The 24,364-nt window shown below is 45.7% G+C and overlaps 2 long non-coding RNA genes across 2 annotated transcripts in view; one reads left to right on the top strand and one right to left on the bottom strand.

The window, feature by feature from the left end:
- LOC310769933 overlaps positions 1-16,760 on the bottom strand; it is a 228,647-nt gene extending 211,887 nt beyond the window's left edge. The window contains exon 1 of the long non-coding RNA XR_014551865.1: positions 16,530-16,760. This is a non-coding gene — a long non-coding RNA (uncharacterized lncRNA). The remainder of the gene's footprint in view (positions 1-16,529) is intronic.
- LOC310769939 lies at positions 336-21,088 on the top strand. Its single transcript, XR_014551871.1, has 3 exons — positions 336-1,630; positions 15,893-15,987; positions 20,913-21,088. It is a non-coding gene; the product is annotated as an uncharacterized lncRNA (long non-coding RNA).
- The last annotated feature ends 3,276 nt before the right edge of the window (positions 21,089-24,364 follow it).

Genomic DNA, 24,364 nt, shown 5'->3' with positions numbered 1-24,364 from the left:
CTGTCTGGAAATTGAATTACCCTGCTTCACATACTCCCCTTGTCTTGGTCATGAGGACCTCAGGGTGGCATCCTGCTCATGCATTTCTATATATTTGACAAGTCCCAGCATGGAGCATATTAGGTAGGAGAAAGCGGGACGATGACTCGTGAGGTTTTTAATTCTTAAGAGCATGTTGTAGAAGAATGGCAGTTAGGAAGGAATGTTGTTGGTGAAAGAAAGTTGGAGCTCAGTTAAAATGGTGCACCACCTTGGGGTGTTGTCACCCAGACGGCTGACCCCTCTGAGAGCGGCTGATCTAGACCCAGGATCATCGGCCCAGGAACACTGCCAGGCCAGAGTCGTCAGGTGAATTCTTCGGGGGCCTCTCGGAGGAGGAGGAGGAGGAGAAGTTTACCAGATTTCAAAATCCTAAGCAGTAGAATGGCACCACCCACCACCCAAGGCTGCCCACTCTCCTAGAGGTCTGTGTTGCAGAAGGCAAAGGGCGCAGTCCGAGGCCGTTCAACACCACAGTGCATGACCCCGTGATGAAGAGCTTCCTCTTTGAATTCCCCAGTTTTGGACTTTGATGGATCAACGTTTGCTTTCCCTTGGAGCTCTCCCAGACATTGAATAGTCTGCTATTTTTCTGCTCAGACAGGCCTTTGAAAACTAAGGTGTCGATGATGATGCTGGTCATTGGGCTGCTGCCTTGAATCCCAACTTAGGAGAAAGGTGGGATTTTAAAAAAACCTGTTTGTTTAATTAATTAATACTAATTTTTCAGATTTGTAAACAGCTTCACAACAAGAAGCCTCCATATCTGTGTGCAATAAAAATATAAAATGCAACATGATCTCCTTGTCCTGGAACCAGTAAAGAAACAGCTGCTGTTTGCCTCCCAGTCAGGCCACGACAAACATAAGCAGAGCTGGCAGATGGTCCTTGTGTTCTAGCCACAGTTCAGCTGCCTGCAATTGCTTTATGTGTCTTGAGCTCCACGCACATGAAAGCGGTTCTGGAGAACAGTGCTTAGGAGTTATTAAACTGTGGGTTGATGGAGACAGCTGGATCCTGCACTTCAGGAGACGTGGACCTCCTGGCAACACGTCTGGGAATGAGGCTGAAAGGTGACAGACCTCCTTTTTCCACTTGCCAATCACACTGGTTACCAGGAAGGTTAATATTCTCCCTCTGTCAAATGGCAGCCGACCAGGACACCAATATTGATCCAGGGAAGGATGGTGATGAAAACTCAATTAACTTTTAAGGTTCGTTGCAATTGGGGTAAACACAGAGATGTGACCTGCTCACTGCAATACAATTAAAATGAAATGCAATTCATCTTAACAAGCCTGAGTGTGATAGACCAAATTCTAGAGGAAATGGCTGTCTTCTTAAATTATGTGCTTTATCTTTTAACAGCCTAGACCTAGTTTGCTTTGGGGGAACCCAAATGTTCTGAATTGTTATTCTTCTCAGGCTGGTTTCTACAATCAGCAGCATCAAGGGCTAAATATCTTCTTAGGACCGTACCAATTTGGATTGTAGGTTAAGGGTGACGGGCTTCACAGTTTGAGCCATGGATAAAACTCCCTCCAGGAATGAAAAGGAGGCATCGGCGGAAGGGTTCACCTTTCAAGAAATGGTAAGCCCCTCCCCCAATGGTGGGCATTTAGAGCAGCCGTCCCCCCCCCCCGCCACACTTTGGCATGCAAGTACCGTAGATCATCGGCCTCCTGCCATCAAAATCCACAATGCTAGATTTCAGCAAGTTTCTTCCACCAGTCATACCCATTGAGAAGACATCTTCAGACAATAGCTAAGGTATCTCCAAATCAGAAGTTCAGTTTGGAGAGATGAGGCGACTGCATCCAGGCCAACACACATGCAATATGGATCCGGGCCCAGGAAAATGCCCCCAGTCAATGTACATTTACTGGCTTTCTTGCATAATTGTAAGTCTCCTCTTAGTCATCTGGACAAAGTTCCCAATGCCTTTGTCTTTCAAAACAATTTCTTAGCAACCCCCTACTCTCCTGTCATCTCACTTGCCGTCTGGAATCTCAATAATAAATGAATACTGGCAAACTTTTCAGGAGCTGAGACAGTACAGTCTCAGCAAGGCATTTGACAAGGTGCCCCATGATATTCTTGTAAAGAAGCTGGTAAAATGCAGTCTTGACTATGCTACCACTCAGTGGATTTGTAACTGGCTGACCGACCGAACCCAAAGGGTGCTCATCAATGGTTCCTCTTCATCCTGGAGAAGAGTGACTAGTGGGGTGCCACAGGGTTCTGTCTTGGGCCCGGTCTTATTCAACATCTTTATCAACGACTTGGATGATGGACTCAAGGGCATCCTGATCAAATTTGCAGATGACACCAAACTGGGAGGGGTGGCTAACACCCCAGAGGACAGGATCACACTTCAAAATGACCTTGACAGATTAGAGAACTGGGCCAAAACAAACAAGATGAATTTTAACAGGGAGAAATGTAAAGTATTGCACTTGGGCAAAAAAAATGAGAGGCACAAATACAAGATGGGTGACACCTGGCTTGAGAGCACTACATGTGAAAAGGATCTAGGAGTCTTGGCTGACCACAAACTTGACATGAGCCAACAGTGTGACGCGGCAGCTAAAAAAGCCAATGTAATTCTGGGCTGCATCAATAGGAGTATAGCATCTAGATCAAGGGAAGTAATAGTGCCACTGTATTCTGCTCTGGTCAGACCTCACCTGGAGTACTGTGTCCAGTTCTGGGCACCACAGTTCAAGAAGGACACTGACAAACTGGAACGTGTCCAGAGGAGGGCAACCAAAATGGTCAAAGGCCTGGAAACGATGCCTTATGAGGAACGGCTAAGGGAGCTGGGCATGTTTAGCCTGGAGAAGAGGAGGTTAAGGGGTGATATGATAGCCATGTTCAAATATATAAAAGGATGTCACATAGAGGAGGGAGAAAGGTTGTTTTCTGCTGCTCCAGAGAAGCGGACACGGAGCAATGGATCCAAACTACAAGAAAGAAGATTCCACCTAAACATTAGGAAGAACTTCCTGACAGTAAGAGCTGTTCGACAGTGGAATTTGCTGCCAAGGAGTGTGGTGGAGTCTCCTTCTTTGGAGGTCTTTAAGCAGAGGCTTGACAACCATATGTCAGGAGTGCTCTGATGGTGTTTCCTGCTTGGCAGGGGGTTGGACTCGATGGCCCTTGTGGTCTCTTCCAACTCTATGATTCTATGATTCTACAGAACAGTGTTCCAAACACACTTTTGTCTTATTTGGACCATGTTTTTAATTGGTAGTTTTACAATGGCTTCCACCTGCTCTCTGACTTGCTTATCTGAAGGCATCCCACAAACTATCGATGGGGCCCTTGCAGGTGCTGGGCCATTTCCCCTGGTTTTTCGCAGTCTCCAGAAAGAAGATGGGAGGTTTATTGAGTGCTCCCCGGAGCGGCTACTTATGCATTGCCAAAAAAGACAGAAAATAAGATGCTGGTCTGCATGTGCTAATTAATATGTATAGATTCAAATTTAGAAACCATAACTATAATTGAAATAGAAAGCAATCCATCTGGCCATCATGGGCAAGAGTGTGTGACCAGGTGACCTCAGTGTGCCTGCTCAGTCTGCTGTCCAGGTGCTGCTAACTTTGGATGGGAAACATCAGCACACACCTACCTGCTCTCCTCCTTTAGGTTATGTTTAAACCAGACTTGGGCCAGATTCACAGCATACATTTGAAACATTATTTAAACAAGCATGGCTTCCTGCAAAGAATGCTGGGAGCTGTAGTTTGTTAAGGATGCTGGGAGTTGCTAGGAGATCCCCCTATTCCCTTCCTAGGACTACAATTTTCATAGTGATTTAACTGTCAATCTCTCTTCCCAGGGAACCGTGGCAATTGTAGCTCTGTGAGAGGAAGAGGGCCCCAAAATTGTTGGGAAAAGAAGGCATTTTGGATGCTGCTGAAAATGTTCACACAAAAATCACTAAATGGTTTCCATACCCTCCAACATTTCTCGAATGAAAATAGGGACACCCTATTTAATGATGATGATGATTTATTTATTCCCCACCCATCCGAATGGGTTACCCCAGCCACTCTGGGCGGCTTTCAACATACAGTATATAAAAACATAATAAAATGTTAAATATTAAAAAAACCTTCCCTACACAGGGCCTTCTAAAGGTTGTATAGTTACTTATTTCCTGGGCTCGCGGAGCACGTAACTTCAAATAGGGACACCCTGCCATATCCTCCAACATTTCTCTGATAAAATAGGAATGCCCTAAGGAAAAGCAAGACATTCTGGGATCAAATCAGAAACCGGGATGGCTTCTGTAAATCCAGGACTGTCTCTCGAAAATAGGGACACGGAGGGTCTGGGTTTTAGGTCAGCCCCACAGCTGATTAAAAAGAATGCTTAAGGTAGACTTAAATGGAAGAGGGGGTGGGTGGCAGTCCTGAGCTGCATGCTGGCTTCACGGTTGCTCTGTTCAGACATTCTCCTTGCGTGTCCTAAAGGTGACATCTGCAAAGGGTCACCCACTTCCCTGCAGTTGTGTGTGCCTGGGCACCCCTCAGGATCAGGAGCCCGGAGTTCATGAAGCCCCTGTGTGCATCCAGCTACATGAGTAGGTGCCCTTTGAAGGCATTGTGCTGAATGCAGAGATGTTGAGGAGGTGGGGATTGTGGGGATTGTGGCATGGACAACACTGAGGGCGGAGCCAGTGGCATGATCGCATTTTCATTCTTATCCAGATGTTTATTATATGCATAGAAAAGGTCTGCATAGGGCTCGCCTTTCTCTGTATTCCACTCTGGGGATTTCTCTCTCTCAAAATCACCAGCAAAAAGCACCATTTGGCTAATATAGTACAGTGGTACCTCGGGTTACATACGCTTCAGGTTACAGACTCCGCTAACCCAGAAATAGTGCTTCAGGTTAAGAACTTTGCTTCAGGATAAGAACAGAAATCGGGCTTTGGCAGCGCAGCGGCAGCAGGAGGCCCCATTAGCTAAAGTGGTGCTTCAGGTTAAGAACAGTTTCAGGTTAAGAACAGACCTCCGGAAAGAATTAAGTACTTAACCCGAGGTACCACTGTATGTTGCTTTCTCTTTCTGTTGCTGCTTTTCACTTCTTTAAAAAACCTACACAGGCGCACGTAGGGAATAGTTAGGTAATTCAATACAGCGAAAATAATCAACAATTAAAGCTGTGCATCAAGATGAGACTGTTGCTGTGATTAAATGCATCACAATCATCTTTATAAATAAGATTCTATTCTACATTCTATTCTTCATTTATTTATTGCTTTCTCAGTTATTTATTTACTATTCAGCCTTTCCCACTGGAGAGAGATTATCCTGTTTGCTGTGCTTTGGGTAGAAGGTGAGCAGAAGGAATTATGTTGTTTCTGATTCAAAAAGCTCAGATTAAGAGTTCTTTCTCATGTTCAGAAATGTAAGAACAGGAGAGCTCAGTTCCCAGCTAGTGAGAGGGCCACGCTCCGTTGCCTTCCTGTTGCCTTTCAGGTGTCTGGCAGATCAGCTCACATCAGCTCCAAGCATGCATTCATTCTAATTTGTTTACGGGGAGGTTAGATGCTGCTACTGCTGCATCAAAGCAAGGGTTATTCTACACTTCTCCTGCGCATTTTCTTATCGCTGATTGTTGGGAAGTTCGTTTGTTGCACAAGGCCTCCCAATCAACTATAGTTGTGCAATCTGAATTTGCCATTATTTGTCTGAATCAAAAACAGTGACCAAAAATGCCCCAAGTCTGATTTGCTGAGTTGCTGAGTCTGAGTTGTTGATATTTCACACTGCAAGGAGCAATTACTTCTCCATACAAGGAGCAACCTCTGCATAGCCTGCCAGGGAGAATTTCAGCCTAACCATTCCCTTGACATGCTAGTTTTCTATATATGGGGGCATTTTATTTTGTATGAACATTTGGTTCATACAGCAATGGCACAGATTTACTCCCTCAATGAGAATTAGGCCACAGCCTGAAAGGCAAAGGAGCAGAGCGAGGAGGGATCCACACAGCAGATGGCTGGCTGTTGGTCAGAGGGAACACAAGGCACTGTTTACGATCCCTGTTTCCAGGAAAATGCCTTCCCTCTAGTTTTGCATTGTTAATATGGAGGAGACTGCACAGTTCTGTTCTGTATCCATCTCACGTCTTTGGATTACCTCCATAACCACAACAACTTTTACGAGAGACACTATATTATTTTGACCCTCTGGCACCTGTATATTCAAGGCATGGATCTTTGAGAGGAGACTGGAACCAGCACGTTGGAGACATGAAGGCAGATGGCGGGAGGAGCCTGAACAGGGAGTTCCTAGCCATGAATGATTTGCTTCTTGGGGAAAAGACAAATGCAGAGCTTTTAGAGGAACAAGATGGTTTGATACCACCCTCATAACATGCATGCCGTTTGTTCTGCCCTGGTGCAAGCTCTGGAAATTAAAGATTTGTTAGGGCAACTTTCTCCAACCTGGTGCCAGATAGGATTGCCATGTGTCCTCTTTTTCCAGGACACACCCTCTTTTTCAGGAGTAAAATTCAAGACAAATTGCATTTATTTGCTTTGAGTGCTGTCATAGTGTCCTCTTTTTTGCTCTTCAAAATACGGCAACCCTACTCCAGATGTTTTGAATGATAACTCCCATCAGCCTCAGATAGCACGGCCATTTGCTCATAGCTGTCAAGTGTCCCTTATTTGGCGGGACAGTCCCTTATCCCAGCGCCATGTCCCACCGCTGTCCCTTATTGATGAAGCTTCATTTGGCTGCTGGCTGGGCTTTCTGCCTTTGGCTCAGAGGGGCTCAGAAGTTGAACATACCTGTGCCTGGAAAATCCCTTATTTTGGCTGCTGATCCCTTATTTTCAAGGCTGCTGGTCCCTTATTTTCAAATCTGTAAGTTGACAGCTATTCATTTGCTGCTAGGAATTATGGGACCAGCTGTGCTAACTGAAGCTGATGGGTGGTGGCCCAAAACATATGGAGGACACCAGGATTGCCAAAGCTGCTTTATGGTTTCAGAGACAATTGGCACCGAGGTTCCAAGTTGAACTAGGGAAGACTAGTGCCTGTGATTACACTCAAAGAACTCCTCAGTTTGTGCCACCTCCCCTCCCCTTTGCAAGGTACTGTGCCCAGGGTCACCCTGACTCAGAGTCCCTTGCTGAAGGCAAGAAGAGGAATCACAGCAGCAGGACCCACAGGGCATCTCTTACCTGACAGCACTGACAAAGCATTCCCCCGCCCCTTTTCTGTAACAGTTTTCAGAATAAAAACAAGGTTGTATGTACTGAAGATTTAAAACCAGCAAGGCAGAACAAAGCAAGCGAACTAAAAGAAAGCTCAGCTTGAGGCTTAAACACAGCATGAGAAATGTATTGCTGACATGTTACAAAGTTCCCCAAATAGTTCTGTGGTGTATCTTTGTTTTAATGATACTGTTTATTGTTGTTATGCTGTACATACACCATTTAGATGAACAACGTAAATGATTTATAAATAAATGTTTTTCAATAGTTTTCATCATTTCCAGGCTTAGAAATGCAAGGCAGATGCTCTTCCACTGAGAAAAATTCATGAGCTCCCTGCTGGGTATCTAGCTCCCATCTTCAGGTTTCAGGCAGGACATAAAGAGTGGTAACAATTCTCCCTTTTCTTCTTGAAATCTCTCTTTCTATGTTCTTCTAAGTTTGACTGTAAAGCCCACTCCTTCTGTCTCCTCTACCCCAGAAGCCAACGTTCCACTGCAAAACTGCACCATGATTTGCCCTGTATTTTTCTTTGTTCCTTCCAGGGAAGCTCTCAATATTAATCTTTTAAAATATTTTCTCAATAAAACAAGTTCTTCAGCCTTTTTAAATTCTCCATCAGTTAAAGAGGAAAGATAGAGCATTTGAAAATGATCAAAGCATGGCCATTAGTCAGAAGTGATAGAAGTTGTAATTCACCAATGTCTGGAGGGCCACAGGTGAGCCACCACTTTCTTGAGCTGTGTTTGCCTAAGTGGGTGATACCACCCCCCCTGGGGGCGCTGGAATGATCCAGGGGGGTGGTATTAGCCTCGGGTACAATGGGGGGAGGGGCGTTGAGTAAAAATAAGGGGGGGTGGAAGCATAAAGAAAGAAGAAAAAATGGAAAAACTATTCGTACATGTTTCATCTGTTGTGTAATGATGTTTCCCGCCAGTTTGGGTGCTGTTGTGGGATGGCGAAAACGCCTCCCCTGAATCCGGTGATCGTCCTGGATGTGAGGGGTATTCCTGGGCTTGGGTAAACCTTTTCCGCTTCACCCAGCCCCAGGAAGTGGATCACAGCTTGCTTGCCTATTTGGCCAATGGCAGGTGGGCTGCGGTGCTGGCCCCGCCCCTAGGGTGGATTGGACTGAACTGGCAGGCTTCACTCTGGTCCACCCCATGGGTTTTTAATCCCGGGGCCTAGTCCACTTCCACGTCCAGTTTTGAAAAACCATTCGTACATGTTTCATCTGTTGGGTATATAGCTAATCACACTGATTTAAGAATGCTGCTGACAAAAATAGAGCCAAACATTAATAAATTGATAGCAGCACACCAGGTTCATTGTTTTCATTAGGATTATTTTTAATGTTATTCATGATTTTTACTTTAATATTATCCTTTGTTATCTTAATTTTCTGTGTGTAATGCGAATGTTACTATGGTTGATTTTAATAAATAATTTTATAATTGCAAGCTTCAACGTGTCTTACTGACAACATCTTTCTTTACTCCATTGTGGGAGGTAGGGAGAAATATAGATACATAAAAGAACATAAATTTGTCACTGTTTGTTCACTTAAAGAAGGTAGATTTCCAGGGGGCACAGAGTATTTTTTTTCTCTGAAAAGGTAGGCCTAATAAGTTTGGGAGCCTTTGCTCCTGAATCCTCAAGACAGCTCTTCACATTACAAGGGGCATACAGTGGTACCTCGGGTTACATACACTTCAGATTACAGACTCCACTAACCCAGAAATAGTGCTTCAGGTTAAGAACTTTGCTTCAGGATGAGAACAGAAATCCTGCTGCGGCGGCACAGCAGCAGCAGGAGGCCCCATTAGCTAAAGTGGTGCTTCAGGTTAAGAACAGTTTCAGGTTAAGAACGGACCTCCAGAACCAATTAAGTACTTAACCCGTGGTACCACTGTATATCGATTCTATAGGCCGTCACTTTTCCTTTATAAGGCTAATGCATGTGATGTCAAACTAATTTTATGGGGATTAACCCCCAATTTTTCTCTTACACATAGAAGGGGCAATTGAATGGGAGACATGGTGGGTGGAAGAAGGATGAGTAACTTCTGGTTCTCTCCTGCCATTCCCCATTCCCTCTCAGGCATTTCAGAGCTTTCCTTGGCTGAGCTCCAAAAACAGGGCTATTTAGCCCAGCTTAGGTGGGGGGAACCAGCCTTGGTGTTATTTGCAGGAGACTTGGCAAACATGGAAAGTGCCAAGCACTTCTCTCCTTCACCCCCCCCCCCCCGAAAATGTGTGCGTTACCTCAGCAAATGCAGATTTGGAAAGTTGCAGCTGCTGATATCTAGCAAGTCCTTCTGCCCTCCAGAGATACCTGGGAAAGAGGGAGAGTGCATCATTCAGCATATAAGGAAATATATATTTTTATTTAAGCTGATCTGATATCAACAGGAAAGAAATCTCTGGGTTTGTTCAAACAGGGAAAATAAATTAAAATACATGGAATGGTCTGAGTCAGACTTCTACCTCAGTTTCCGACTGATTAAAGTAAAATCAAAACTGGTGTCAGGCATGATTCCTTACATAAAGCAGTAGCCCAAAGGGAAACAAAAAGCAGAAATGAAGGGCTATTTAAAGAACAATGATAATAATTCATCTCCACCCTGTGGAACTCAGCCAAAAGCAGCTGAGAGTCTTGCCTTGGTACCTTAGTGGGAGTTTAAGGCAGGCCAGGGACTGTTATCCTTAGAACAGGGATATGACCCTTGAGTGCTGACCTCCAGCTCCCATGAGCATCAGATAATATGGTCAGTGGTCATGGGAGACAGAGTTCAACAACATCTTGAGGATCACACTTTCCTCATCCCTGCCTCAGATATCACAGGGCAGGAATGGTTTTCTCATTTCTTACTGCCACAGACTAATTGCCCCTCTGGAAATTGCATCCTAGAGCAGGGGAAGTCAATATGGATGGTGCTCTCAAGATGTTGTTGGACCATGACTTCCATCCTCCATGACCACGGTACATCTGAAGAGCACCACGTTGACTACTCCTGGCTCAAAGCTAGTTAATAATTCAGCCCAGTTGCACAATTCAGCTTTCTCCAAGATGGTGTCTACACTTCCCATCAGCACGGTCAGGGAGGATGAGAGTTGTAGCCCAAAAAATCTAGAGGGCACCAGGTTGGTGAAGGTGGTGCGAGAGGACACAGAGTCAGAGTGTCACATTAGAAGGGAATCACAGACTTCCTGATCACATCTTTCCTTCATAAGGCTAATACATGGAAGCGGGTAGCACCGTGGTCTAAACCACCGAGCCTCTTGGGCTTGCTGATCAGAAGTTCGGCAGTTTGATGGGGTGAGCTCCTGTTCCTCTGTCCCCGCTCCTGCCAACCTAGCAGTTTGAATGCACAGCAGTGCAAGTAGATAAATAGGTACTGCTGTGATGGGAAGGTAAATGACGTTTCCGTGCGTGGTGGTTTCCATCACGGTGTCCCGTTGTGCCAGAAGCGGTTTAGTCATGCTGGCCACGTGACCTGAAAAGCTGTCTGTGGACAAACGCCGACTCCCTCGGCCTGAAAGCGAGATGAGCGCCGCAACCCCATAGTCACCTCTGACTGGACTGAACCCAGAACAATGAGGTGCAAGCCTTTATATAGATTTTTGAAATTGCCACCCTGTAGCTCAAGACCACCCCCCCCCCAGTGCATCATACATACATCACAGAAGAGGCAGTCTACAGCCGAATCCCGTCTGCCAGGATACCTGATAATGATCACCGATTGCTTTTACCTGGGCATCCTGGCCATTCTTTTGTGATGGTAAATGCTCAGTTCCTGAATCCAGGTCACAGGCTCACCTCATTCATACACAGATATGCCCTTAAGGCAGCAAAGAGACAATGGGGAGACTTTCCCATTTCCTTCCTCCTTGCAGAGAAATATCTGAGGTCAATTTGGGAGAGTCAAAATGGCTTCACGGTTGTTCTCCTATACTCTTTCAGACATGTGGCTTATATACTTCTGTACGTGTTTGCCTTGTACATTTATGAACATTTAATTTATATATTTGAGACCTTAAATTCTTATAAAAATGGCACCAAAAAGCTGTTGCCTCATTTCACAAATGGGGGGGGGGGGACCCTCACCAGGACTGTTTTTGTTTTTCAATGCATGCAACTGACGGAGGGCCTTTCCTGCTTAAATAATTTGTCAAGAATGACATCCCTCCATCGCTCAGGTTTAGCACAGTCCAAAGTATGGCCTTAAAGCTATTTTAAAATAAAATAATCTCTTCTGGGGTGGGATGATAGTCACTTCCAGTTCAGGAGGCACACCCAGCCTTGGAAGAAAGTGCCTGGATCTCTTTGTTTTGTTTTATCTTGCCTGTAATACTATTTCTGGTGCTAACTAAAACTTGTTATTAATCATTGCAAAACTGCCAGGGTTAAGCAGTCACTTATCTGTTGTTAAGTCTCTGACAACTCGCTGGCTGCAGAATTGTCTGTCTTGAGCAACTGCTCTCATTAGCTGGAGAGACAAGTTGAGGATTTTGTTTTCTCTCTGGCCTTGACATGAACAGCCCTGCTGCTAACAGCCCCTGAGACTGAGTTCAGCTGACCTCCAGTTTAAGCAGCCAATATTTTTTTCTGACCTGGGGTTATCTCCTTCCTCTTCTCGTATATTATTTATATCTTGGCATACAAAATTGGGGACTGTAAGTGCTTGTGAGAGGTTAATTAAGAGGAAATATTAATCACACATTGTTTGAATCTGGCACCGCAGATCGTCCAAATAACTTCACGTTCCCCCCAAATCAGTGGAAGTCCTCTAGTTCATTTTATGATTGCGTCAGTCAGACCCTCCAAGTATCCCTGTTTTCCAGGGACGTCCCTGTTTTAGAGAAGCCGTCCCAGTTTCTGATTTGATCCCGGAATGTCCCACTTTTCCTTAGGATATCCCTATTTTCAATGGAGAAATATTGGAGGGTATGGAGTTATCCAACCCCGAAGTTGTCTGAAGGCAATCCTGTACAGTCATACCTCGGGTTGAAGTAGCTTCAGGATAAGTATTTTTGGGTTGCGCGCTGCGGCGACCTGGAAGTAACGGAGTGTGTTACTTCCGGTTTTCACCGCTCGTGCATGTGCAGACGGTCAGAATGACATCACACACATGCACGGAAGTGGCAAATCACGACCCGCGCAGACATGGGTTGTGTTCGCTTCTGGATGCAAACAGGGCTCCGGAACGGATCCCGTTCGCATCCAGAGGTACCACTGTATAGGGAAGGGTGTTTATGTTTAATGTTTTATTACATTTTTACATATGTTGGAAGCTGCTTAGGGTGGCTGGGGCAACCCAGTAAGTTTTGTGGGGTATACATAGTAAAACTATCTTTATGGAATTGGATGTCCCTATTTTCATTGGAGAAATGTTGGAGGGTCTGCGTCCATTTGTGCCCTTTATACCTCACCTCCATATAAAACAACAACACTCCAGGCAACTAACAGAAGGAAAGGTCACAGCAGAAAATAATCTGCATGGTCTCATAAGCATTAATATAATAAAACTGTCTAAAAATCAGATAAGATACACAGTTTTTAAAAGTTTCAAGACATGAGTAAATTAAAAACACTGATTAAAATGCAGAACAGCAGCAGCAGAGAAAAACCCCATAATATATTTCTGATTATCTTCTGTGGTGGGGATCAGCAACTGGAGGCCACTATGCCAAATCCAGCTCTCTGAACCCAGAGGTCCAAGGAGTGCCATTTACTCACAGCCCATGGTGGAATATAATAATAATAATAATAATAATAATAATAATAATAATAATAATAATAATAATTTATTTATACCCCGCCCTCCCCAGCCAAGACCGGGCTCAGGGCGGCTAACAACCAATAAAAAACAAGTTGATTGAAATACAACCTAAAAAACAAGATTAAAATACAACATTAAAATGCAGCCTCATCACAGGAGGAGAAAGGAAAAAGAAAGACTATATGGGTGTTGGGCACTGCAAAGCGTGAAGCAGGAACCTTAAACCCCTGACACCAGTTCCTTGCTCCCTGCACTAAAAGGAGGAAACAGCCTGGAGCGTCATGTAAGCTGCTTTATGAAGGGCAGTCATGCATTTGAAGGCAGGCTTGGACCGAAGGGATCTCTCTTTCAAGTCCATGTTCAATAGAAGTAACCCTATGAAGGGCTAACAGGAGAGCCTTCAAGAGGATTGGAACAGCAGACCAGCACAGGGATCCTTGTTGTCACCTGGTCAGAGCCTTTCCACTATGGTGGGTGTTTTGTAGTTCTATCATAGCAACTACTGCTAAACTTGCATCTCTGCATATGCAACTTTTATACAATTCTGTGTCTTCTCTGCCCCTCCTGCCCCCTTTTTGGGTGATGTGTCAGGGGCGACTGTAGACTTGCAGGCAGTTCAAGAGAGACTCTCAAAAGAATCATCTTGTTCTCAGGACCAAGGTTAGGTGATTCCAGGGAGCCACTAGCAGACTACATAGCTCCATGCCTATGCCACATGTTTCCCACTTTCACCAACCTGGTGCCCTAGATGTTTTGGACTACAACTCCCATCAGCCCCAGGCAGTGCCGATGTGCTCTCATCAGCCCTCTGACCACACACACAAATTAAATCCCTGTCCCCTGATCTGCCTTTTGAGGTTTTAAGAAGCAACGGGAATATGCAAAAAGCATAAGGAGTGTGATAGACACCAGGAAGGTTCTAGAAGCTAGTTTGACTTTAGATGCCAAATGAAAATTGCAATTGATGGCTAATGTTTAGATGTCTTTCCATGGGACTGAGCTGAGGGTAAGGAACTGTAGGTGCTCCTGATGTTGCTGAACTCCAAATCCCATTGTGCAGCCAGCACAGCATCTGGATGGCCACAGGTTATCCATAAAGGAAAGAAACTTATTGCTACCATTGACCGATTTGTTTTCTATACTGAGTCCTTTCATTATTGAAATGAATGTGCATCTGGAGGCTTATAGAATGACAAAACTTTGTGCCTGGAGGACATTGCAGTCATGCATAATTTTTTGCAAATGAATTCCCGGATGCCAAGATCCAAGTACACTGGAACCTTGGTTTTCAAGCGTATCAGAAGCCGAACAATTCGGAACCTGAAAGCCGAATACCCGGAGTTTTCGAATGTGCCTCGGAAGTCAAACGGCTTCTGCTGCATGTTTTTCCATTTTTCCAATGGATTTTGCCAACTGCCCATTGATCCTGGGTTTTCAAATGTTTCATAAGTCGAACGGTCTTCCGGAACGGATTACGTTTGAAAACTGAGGTTCCACTGTACTCTTTGGTGAGAGAACCCCAGCACAAATTTAAAGTCACAAAATATGCAGCAAAGTAAAATGTGGAAATATAGGCTGCTAGATCTTTAAATGTGCCCTTCCAAGTGAGTTCCCAAATTTCCCCTTACAAAGTTTCTTTCCAAAGTTTCTGTCTTCCCCAAGCATAGACAAAGACCACACATCTGGGAAGCTAAAAATTGTTTACTTACAAACGCTCCAAAGGTCAGATTCATATGCTTTCCCATACATCGGTCAGAAAAGTTGCACAGGCAATAAAACCTAGCTTAGTTACAAAGTGGCTAAAGTTCCTAGAATATTGGTATAGGAACTCAAGAGTAGCTGGTGAGAGCCCTGTGGTGGAGCTGGAGCAACCAGCTCAAACCTCTTCACGTGCTGAGTTTCTCAGGTGAACTGGGGTTACAATAATAAGCTTGATTACCCATTTCCTCCCAAAGTAGAGGGAAGTGATACAGCTAAGCCTATCCAAGCAGCTTCCTCTATAGTATTAACCCTCTCATGCACTAATTAAACAAGCATGTTGGTTATATGAGGGGGCTTATCCTACAGACTGTGAGATGGACCTGTCACCAGGTGGCAGCTTTTGAATGAGAACAAGAAGGGCAGGCAGCACATCACTCTAGAACCTGTCCACCTGCTCTTGCTTGTCCTTTATCGGTAACAGTGTGTCTAGTTGCAAGCATCCTTTTTAATGCCAGATATACTGGATGATTAAGGATTTTCCAAACACTTGCCAGTGTGGTGTAGTGGTTAGAGTGTTGGGCTAGGACCTGGGAGACATCAGGCTTCGCTTGGCCATGAAGCTCAATGGGTGTGGCCTTGGGGGCCATTTGCTGCTTCTCAGCCTTACCTCCCGCACGGGGCTGTTGGAGGGATTGAAGATGGGGAGAACCAGTAATGATACCTTGAGCTCCTTGGAGGAAAAGGTGAGATAATTAATAAGTTAATAAAGTAGGAGCAGCCTCTCTTACCTTTCACCACACACTTCTCTGAGCCTTCCCGTTGTTTCCTTTGGGCATCCTTCCCTCAGCCTCAAAGTCACTTTTGTGCCTTCAAAATGCTCTCTGCTACTTCAAAACCCCCTTTGATCTAGGCTTCTGAAGCAATCTCCACTGGGGCAGGGAGACACTTGAAATTAACTCTCAGGTCTGGGAGGACAGCCCTTTCCATTTCCTGTTGCCTTTGGCTTGTCATGGATAAGTGCCTAAGGCAGGACTTAGACCCCAGCTGGACGCCAGAGCCAATCTTTCAATTGTTAAATGGGAGAGAGAAAGTCAGATGAAAGCACCCTTTGATCTCCTTTCCCCCACCTACAGGTTTTCTTTCTCCTCCTTCCCACCATCTTTGGGCTCTGTCCTGGACGATGCTGAACACCTTCAGTTCCTAATGACTCTTCAGATTCTCTTTCCAGGTATATGAAAATGTGGTGTGGGTGAGGCCAAAGAATTTGCTGCAAAGACCTTGGGTGGTTCCAGATGGGTGCTGATTGTGGAATGGGTGCTCTTCATGCAAGCAAGCAAACTACCGTATTTTTCGCTCGATAACACGCACCTGACCATAACACGCACATCGTTTTTAGAGGAGGAAAACAAGGGAAAAAACATTCTGAATGAAACAGTGGATGTATCATTTTTGTGCTTCATGCTGTGGCCACAGACATGTGATCTGATGGTGAATTTGGGGTGACCCAATGCAAAAATCCTGAGAATCCCTGTGGATCCATGCTTTGTAACCACGTTTTTGCACCATTGCAGCCCCAGGCAACAGTGGGTGTGTGATTTGGGGGGGGGCAGGCTGTAGCCATGGACATGCTATGTGCTCTGATGGTGAATTTGGGGTGACCCAATGCAAAGATCCTGAGGATCCATGTTTTGTAACCACGTTTTTGCACCATTGCAGCCCCAGGCAACAGTGGGTGCGTGATTTGGGGGGGGGCAGGCTGTAGCCATGGACATGCTATGTGATCTGATGGTGAATTTGGGGTGACCCAATGCAAAGATCCTGAGGATCCATGTGGATCCATGCTTTTTAACCACATTTTTGCACCATTGCAGCCCCAGGCAACAGTGCGTGTGTGATTTTTGGGGGGCAGGCTGTAGCCATGGACATGCTATGTGATCTGATGGTGAATCTGGGGTGACCCAATGCAAAGATCCTGAGGATCCATGTGGATCCATGCTTTTTAACCACATTTTAAGTGGGGAAGGAAGGAAAAATACAGAATGGACAAGGAGCACGAGAGGGGTGTGCAGAGAAGCAGCTGGCTAAGAATGCAGGAGAGGGGTATAACGGGAGGGAGGAAAGGAAGGCAAAAGTTTTCCCTCACCTACCCACCTCTCTCTCTCTCTCTCTCTCTCTCTCTCTCTCTCTCTCTCCCCCTCTCTCCCCTCTCTCCCCCTCTCCCCCTCTCTCCCCCTCTCCCCCTCTCTCCCTCTCTCCCTCCTGCATGTTTTCAGCAGCACCGGAGCACAGAGACGACACTCTGCTTTCCCCTCTGCTTGCCTGGAGGGGAGGGGCTTTCCCTGCTCTTTGTTCCGTTTGAGCAAACACAGCAAGGAAACAGAGGAGGGTGGGCAGTAAGACCCTGAGGCAGAATGCAGGAAAGCAGCCACTTCCTCTTTTCAGGTTTCCCTTCTCTGAGACGCGCGATTTGATTTTTGCCTGATTTTTTTTGCCATTTGGCTCCAGGGACCACACATTCGCTCAATAACACGCACAGACATTTCCCCTTCCTTTTTAGGAGAAAAAATCTGCGTGTTATAGAGGGAAAAATACGGTATATAGCACTGGTGTGCTCTTCATTGGTGATGACCCTCTCTCTCTGCTCCCAGCAAGCTCCCCTCTTTGCTTTTGAAGGACGGGAGGCGCATGGAGATCTGATGCGGATCATTATCAGCCTCTTTGGATTTTCTAAAATGTGCAAAGACGTATTTAGTTTGTGAAATCTAGTTTGGTCCTGAACAGACTAGCCTAAGAAGCAATTTACTTTTCAAAAAGACAACTTTTGTTTTTGAATATTGGGACTAGTGAATGAGAAATGCTTTTGTTACATTGTGGTTTTGTGGAATTGGTTATAGAAACATAGAAGTGTACAGTTGGAAGGTACCTCCAAGTGCCATTTAGTTCAACCCTCTGCAATGCAGGAATTCATTCAAAGGATATATATTGGTATACTGAGGCAGCTAAGCTACTGTACTTTCCTCTTTTGCCTCTTTCGCCCATAGGCAAGCTGCACATGGTGAAAGGGCAGAGCCCTCAAAAGTCCATGGGTCTGCCCCAAAGGATGTGACCTGAGAAAGTGGACACATGTCTGCTGCAAGCAGCTGAGAAATGCATTCTCAGTGGCACAGAACATTTCACAATTGTTCCAGCCTTAGACTGACAAATAGTGTGGGACACAGATGACAGCGGGGTGACGTCGTGTGTACAGCACCTCAAAAAGGTCCCTGCATCCAGCACTGAATGCACATTATCACGCAGTGTGGGGATGCCCTTTGTTAACCACAATGCACATCTATTCTGTATCCTGTCTTTTAGTGTTGATGTGTTTCCCCCCAAACCAGCTTTGATTTGACCCAGACTGGGTGTGGGGTGTGGAAACGATCTAGCTTTAGCCCTTTCCCATTTTGGTTGCACAACTGAGTCAGCACTGCCAACGATGAAGCACAACCTCAGCCATCAAGCAATGATTCTCGGTTGCTTCAACCCACTGAAATTGCTATGCAATCATTTCCTATCCTCCTCCCCATCTGATTCAATTAAGTTGTGATTTTTCGGCTTCTGTCATTTCCACACCAGTTTCCCCCAAGAAACCAAGCTGTGCCTGGTGCTCTGTGACCACTTTTACCTCTAGATGGGCGTTGTTCCTTTCTAAAAGCTTCTCATGTTCCTTTGTAACACCCCCAGAAAGGTCTATTTGCTAAACACATCAGGTGTATCTTGTGCTTTGTCTTCTTGAAAGCTTTCAAATGGGCAGTTTGTCAGTCAGGTTTGTCAGGAACTCCCATGATGACAGCCAGCGATTAGCTGAAACTACCTTTCCTCCCCAGCTCTAATTATGTGGAAGAGGCTTCCGTACTGAGGGGCGCAAGGCAGTTCCCCATGCTGCAAGAAGATCAGAAATCGTGCCATTGGAGATACTCTCCAAGTGATGCTGTAAGCCCCACGTGAGGAATTTGCTTGGGAACCTAGTATTTGTGGGAGCACCGAAACCTGGGCCATACATTCTGTCAGCAAGGCTTTGCTTGTAGTTCCGTCAAGGGCTTCGGTTCATAGTGTGACAACTTGAGCAGGGTCTTTTCTGTTATGGCCCCCCCAGTTGTGGAACTCCCTCCCACTGGAGATCTGGGTGGCACCCTGTCAACAGCTTTTCAATGTCAAGTCCTTTATTTCCCAGCAGGCCTTTGGAGATGGCAGAGCTAGAGAAGTGGTCTTTGTGCTGCTGAATCATTTGCTTCATGACAGCATTGGGCTTTATGCATTTTATGTATGGCCTGATGCACAGGCCCCTTTAAACCAGGGCTTGGAGCCGGGGCTCAGCTGATGGGCTGTTTTGTCTGGCCAAGCTGATCTCTCTCCACAACACACAGGTCAACTTTGACAAGTGGCTGGGACATCCCACCTGTCACCTAATGTCATTGTGGCATCAGATGATTGATGTGTGGGTGGTCAGAGTTGGCCCATGGGGGCTGGGGGACATAAAGATCTGGCCACCAGACCAGAAAGGTCCCCCAGCCCTACTTTAAACCATCACTATACTAACTTGAGGTTTGAAGGGGAGCATTTAGCATGCTGGTGTGCAGGGCTCAAATCAAGGCGCTTTGCTCTTTCCCTGCTTCTGCTCTGCTGCCATGAAACAAGGCATGGTCCAAAGTTCCAAGCTGAGCTCTCTCCAAGCAAGCCATTTGTTATTGGCTTGCCAAGAGGGGAGCCGCCATTTTCTGTCCAGATGTGATACTCAGCCATGGTTAAGCTCCCAGCAGAAGCAGAAGCAAGAGGAGGAGCAAAGCCCCTGTGATTCCCCATGCAGCCTTAAACACTGGCAAAAATCATCCTGAGGGCCTCTGCCAATGTGAGTCACGGCAGAACTCAGCGAGAAGGATGTGATTGTCAGGGCAGATCCACACCATGCATTCAAAGTACATCTGACACATATTTAAAACACATTACTCTACATCCCAAAGAATCTTGAGAGCTGTAGTTTGTTAAGAACACTGCAATGGGGAACTACAGCTCCCAGAATTCTTTGAGGGATGCCATGTGCTTTAAAAGTGTGTTGGGTGTGCTTTAAATGCTTGATGTGAATTTGCCCTCAAGCTGGGGCTCACATGAAGGGGAACAGCGTGTGAAAAGGGGCTATAGAACAGTGTTTCTCAGACTCCCACCATCCCTGACCGCTGGTCCTGCTAGCTAAGGATGATGGGAGTTTCTGCTAGCTAAGGATGATGGGAGTTTTAGTGCAACAACTGGCAACCCAAATTTGATAAACACTGCTCTGTAGGAACTTCCCCCCCCCCCTCCTTGCCCAGGCTGTCCTAGTGGCAGTCACACCAATGACGCAGCAAGGCACTCTGGAGAACCCTGAGATGGCTTTGCTGGGGGCTGCTGATAGCTGGATTTATGGACCATTGTTCTTGTCCAAGAGAGGTAATCAGGTCCTTGTTTAGCTTCCTTTCTGGTGTCTTCTCTCAGCCCTCCGTGACATTGGCCACCAGGGGCTTCTTATTAAGCAACTTGCTCAGTTAAGCTTTGCAAGGCGATTGAACTTTTGTGCCAAGGAGCATTGCGGGGGCCCTAAGAAGCCCTCTGCTTGACTCCCACACTCCTGGAGTTGTTCTTTCTCATTCTGTTCCTCTGGCTTAATAAGTGTTATTTCATAAGCAATAAATGGGACAAAGCCGGCAAATAATGAAGCTGATTACGGTGCTGTGGATGCCGTGCAAATTTAATCAGCTTCAGTACAACAGTGTCACTGAGGACAAGACACGTGTGCTAATTGTGTAATTATCGCACACCAGCGAAACTGAAAGAGCAGGGAGGCTCAGGGCTAATTCCCTTCCACCCGCGTTTGCCTTTCTTCTCTGCACAGCACCCTTCTGTCACATGCAAGCACCTTTCTCTCTGCCCCCTGGGAGTCTCACAAGGCCGTGACCCTCTCTGCCTCTGCTCTGCACCCTGGCTGGGGGTTAGTCATTGAACTGAGGTAATGTCTTTTGGCAGCCTAGTTGAATGTGGGGCGGAGGCCTTTTTGGGCTCAAGAGCAGGATGAAGATATAGTAAATGCATGTCTTTGGGAAAGTGATGCCAATAACCTCTCAACCTTCCTATTCTTCTCAGCATGAACATGTCAGTCTCCAAATCACTCTGTGCTTCCAGTAAATGAAGGATCTTCTTTTTAATGATTGCCAAGTCATGTGAGAATTAAAGAAACTTCCAACTGAGAACTCTTAAGGAGCTGTTAAATAGAAACAGTGAAAGAAATGGCAGCCACTTGTGTCTTCTATGTGAGCGGTTTTGCCTCTTTGATTATGGCTACTGATTGGAGTTTCTCCAAAGGGAGAAAGAGATGGAGGGGTGTGGGACAAACCTGATTCTTAAAAGACCTTTCAAGGTTACGCTTCATCCATTGCAGAAAAGGGGGACAGGCGGAATGAAAGTCATGTGGACATCGGGTTCATCTCGGTTGCTTCCCCTGGTTCCTCTTTTTCTCTCCTTTCTCCTTAAGAAATCTTTTTAAAGATTCTTACAGGATCTGTGCCCCCCCATCAGGCAGAACAATGTTTAGATACCAGGTGACCTAAGATAATGTAAAGCGTTTTCCAATACGTGGTGAATCTGAAGGCTTCAGCAAACATGGGAAGTCTTTGTTTGTTCTCTAAAGCTCTCTGACATTTTTAACAAGTGCCTTTTGTGTGAGAGATTGAATTGCAGATTAAAGTGGAGGAACATTTGCAAAGGAAAATACTTTTTAAAACACTTTGCTAGGCATATATTACCATTTCTCCTGATGAACCAAACTTTCCAACTAAAGCTACTCCTTAACGTGGACTCGCACAATACCAGTTTTATTTCCACAGGAAGGTGGGCCTTTATACGTACCCCAGGTATGTAAGGTACCCCAAGGGCATCATAAACACTGTAAAGCATTTTAGACGCTGTGCGATTGACAGGCACTTTGGTCAGCTCTGGATGGGGATCTCTAGGTTTTGAGGCGGGGGTTTTCCCCAGCTGGAGATACCAAGGACTGAACCTGAAACCTTCTACAAGCAAAGCAGGTGCTCTACAACCGACCTTCAACCTTTCACCATATGTGACCATTCCCCACCCCCACCCAAGCACCACGCAAGCTATGCGCCTATCATGGATATGTTATACCAAAGGTGGGCAGACTTCAGATTTGATTAATCTACTCTCTTTTCTTTTCTTTTCTTTTCTTTTCTTTTCTTTTCTTGTAATTGTAACCATGTGGTCTATGTCTCAGGTGCAAACTAATGGCTGGTGTGGGAGATGCCAGTTCCTAGGCAGGGTTAGCTGACTTGGTGCTCCACATCAGCTCTGACCACTGGTCATGCCCAGGGGCAAAGCATGGGTTGCTGGCACCCAGGGCGGGGCAGGTGTTGCGCGCGCGCACACACACACACACCCTGTGGACTGGGCAGCAGGTGTCTAATCAAGGGAGTCTCTCCATGCAAACTAAACCAACTTGGGAATGGAGATAAGGCAGAGAAAAAATGCAAGGCCAGGAGCACCACTGTGTCACCTCACCCTCCTGTCCTGGCAGCGAGGCACTTTGGGCACTGCATGTGGCTCTGGCAGTGCTTTCCCTCCTTCCTTGGTGGGCAGTGGTAGCAGTGGCAGCAGCGGCAGCACCCTCCTCCTCCCTCCCTCTCGGCTGGCCCAGGGGCACGCGCAGGCACCCCTTCTCTGGCCATGAGGAGAAGGAGGCGGTGGCAGTGCCCCAGCCCCAAAGGTGTGGCATGAGTGCAGCTCTGGCCTCAGTGAGGGAGCCTGTCAAGGGGCGCTTGGTTGAGCCCCCTCAGAATTTTGTGCCCAGTGCCATGCCCCTGCTACGCCATACCGGATGGGGCTGTTGAAAGTTGTAGGTCATTACATCTGTTGGGGTACCCCATTGGCTACCCCCGGGCTACTCAGGCACCATCTTACTGAGGGAGGACAGAGGTAGAGAGAGGAGAGGTAACAGCCAGGAGAACTGCCCAACATCTCACTTCCCTGAGCTGCTCTCTCTCTGCACCAAAGAACTCTCTGAGAAACGCCTTACCCAGAGTGGAGGACAGATCTGGGCTTCAAAAAAGATATTTCTTTCATAGGTTGACTTGATCTTTTTTCATTTAGTTTTAACTTATGCCTATTGTTTACTATTTCTATGTAAACTGCTTTGTTTTTTTGTTTTTGTTTTTTTTAAGGATATTTATTGAAGTTTTACAAAAACATAAATTTACAAAATGAAAAAAGGTCATATAAAAAGAAAAAGATACCAAAAAAACATAGAAAAATACATGAAAAATAAAAAATAAAAATAAAAATACAAAACACAGAAGACAAATAACTAAAAAAGAATTAAAAACAAGTCCATTTTTTGTAACTTTAAACTCATTATCTTATTTCCTTGGCCTCCTCACACCTCCCCTTTTTGTATTCCCATTTAAATAATCAAATCAGCAAATCCTTACCCTCTTTCGTTTATCTTAACTCTGTATCTTAACATATTATAACTCTATATTTTCATCCATTATCAATTCAATTTTGCATATTCTTGTTAACTTTGTTGCTAATGCCACTTATTTTCAATCCAACATCATTTTAACATTCATTAATTTTACAGTATTTCTGAAGATAGTCTTTAAATTTCTTCCAGTCTTCTTCCACCAACTCTTTTCCCAGGTCTCGGATTCTGCCAGTCATTTCCACCAATTCCATATAATCCGTCATCTTCATCTGCCACTCTTCCAGGGTGGGTAACTCTTGTGTCTTCCACTACTTTGCAATAAGTATTCTTGCTGCTGTTGTTGCATACTTATGTAAACTGCTTTGTGAGGTTTGCCGAAAAATAGGATGTGACTCAGTTTGCACATAGCACTGAGCTGAACCATGGTTTAGTGCAGCAGCTGGGGAACCTCTGACCCGGGAGACAAGTGTGGTCCTCCAAGACTCACTGCCTGGCCCTCAGGCCTCTCCCTGGGCTATTTCCCTCTCACCAACCCTGCTTCTAACTCTTCTCAGGTGCCTGGCTGGAATGACGTCCTGCGTGGCCAGGGGCAAACTTTGGTAGTCTTTAGTAACATGGCCCTCTAAGCAACGCCAAAATTTGGCGCTCCCAATTGGATCTTCTCAATTGTGGATCTTCTCAAACCCCCCCCCCCCCAGCTTATGCCCTGTGCAGGTGAATCACCTGCATGACCCTAAATCTGGTGGTGCCCCCACCTCACAGGAACACCCATGTGAAAGCCTAGGCTCAAAGAGGCCTGCTTTGGTGATGAATCAGGAAATCCCTCTCTGCATACTTTCCCACAATATAAGGGCAGAGGGCCCCTAACACCCCTCCTGGGAACAAAACCCTAGGTTATAGACTTCTGGGGTGACATTTTTTCCTGCTCTCAGTTCTTTGAAGAATTGCACAGAATGGTTAACTCATTAACATTAAGAAATTCAGTGGGGGTGGGGAATTGGTTTGTATGCCGAATCTCATGCAGAGATTCCTAGTGTTATTTGCCTGTCTTTTGTTCAGGTGGAATAGAATCACATTTGTTATTGAAGGGGGTGGGGGGCGG

The sequence above is a fragment of the Podarcis filfolensis genome (genome assembly GCF_964270895.1).
Source record: "Podarcis filfolensis genome assembly, chromosome: 8".
NCBI lineage: Eukaryota > Metazoa > Chordata > Lepidosauria > Squamata > Lacertidae > Podarcis > Podarcis filfolensis.
The sequence above is the reverse complement of the archived record's forward strand: the minus strand, read 5'-3'. Positions and strand labels throughout refer to the sequence as shown.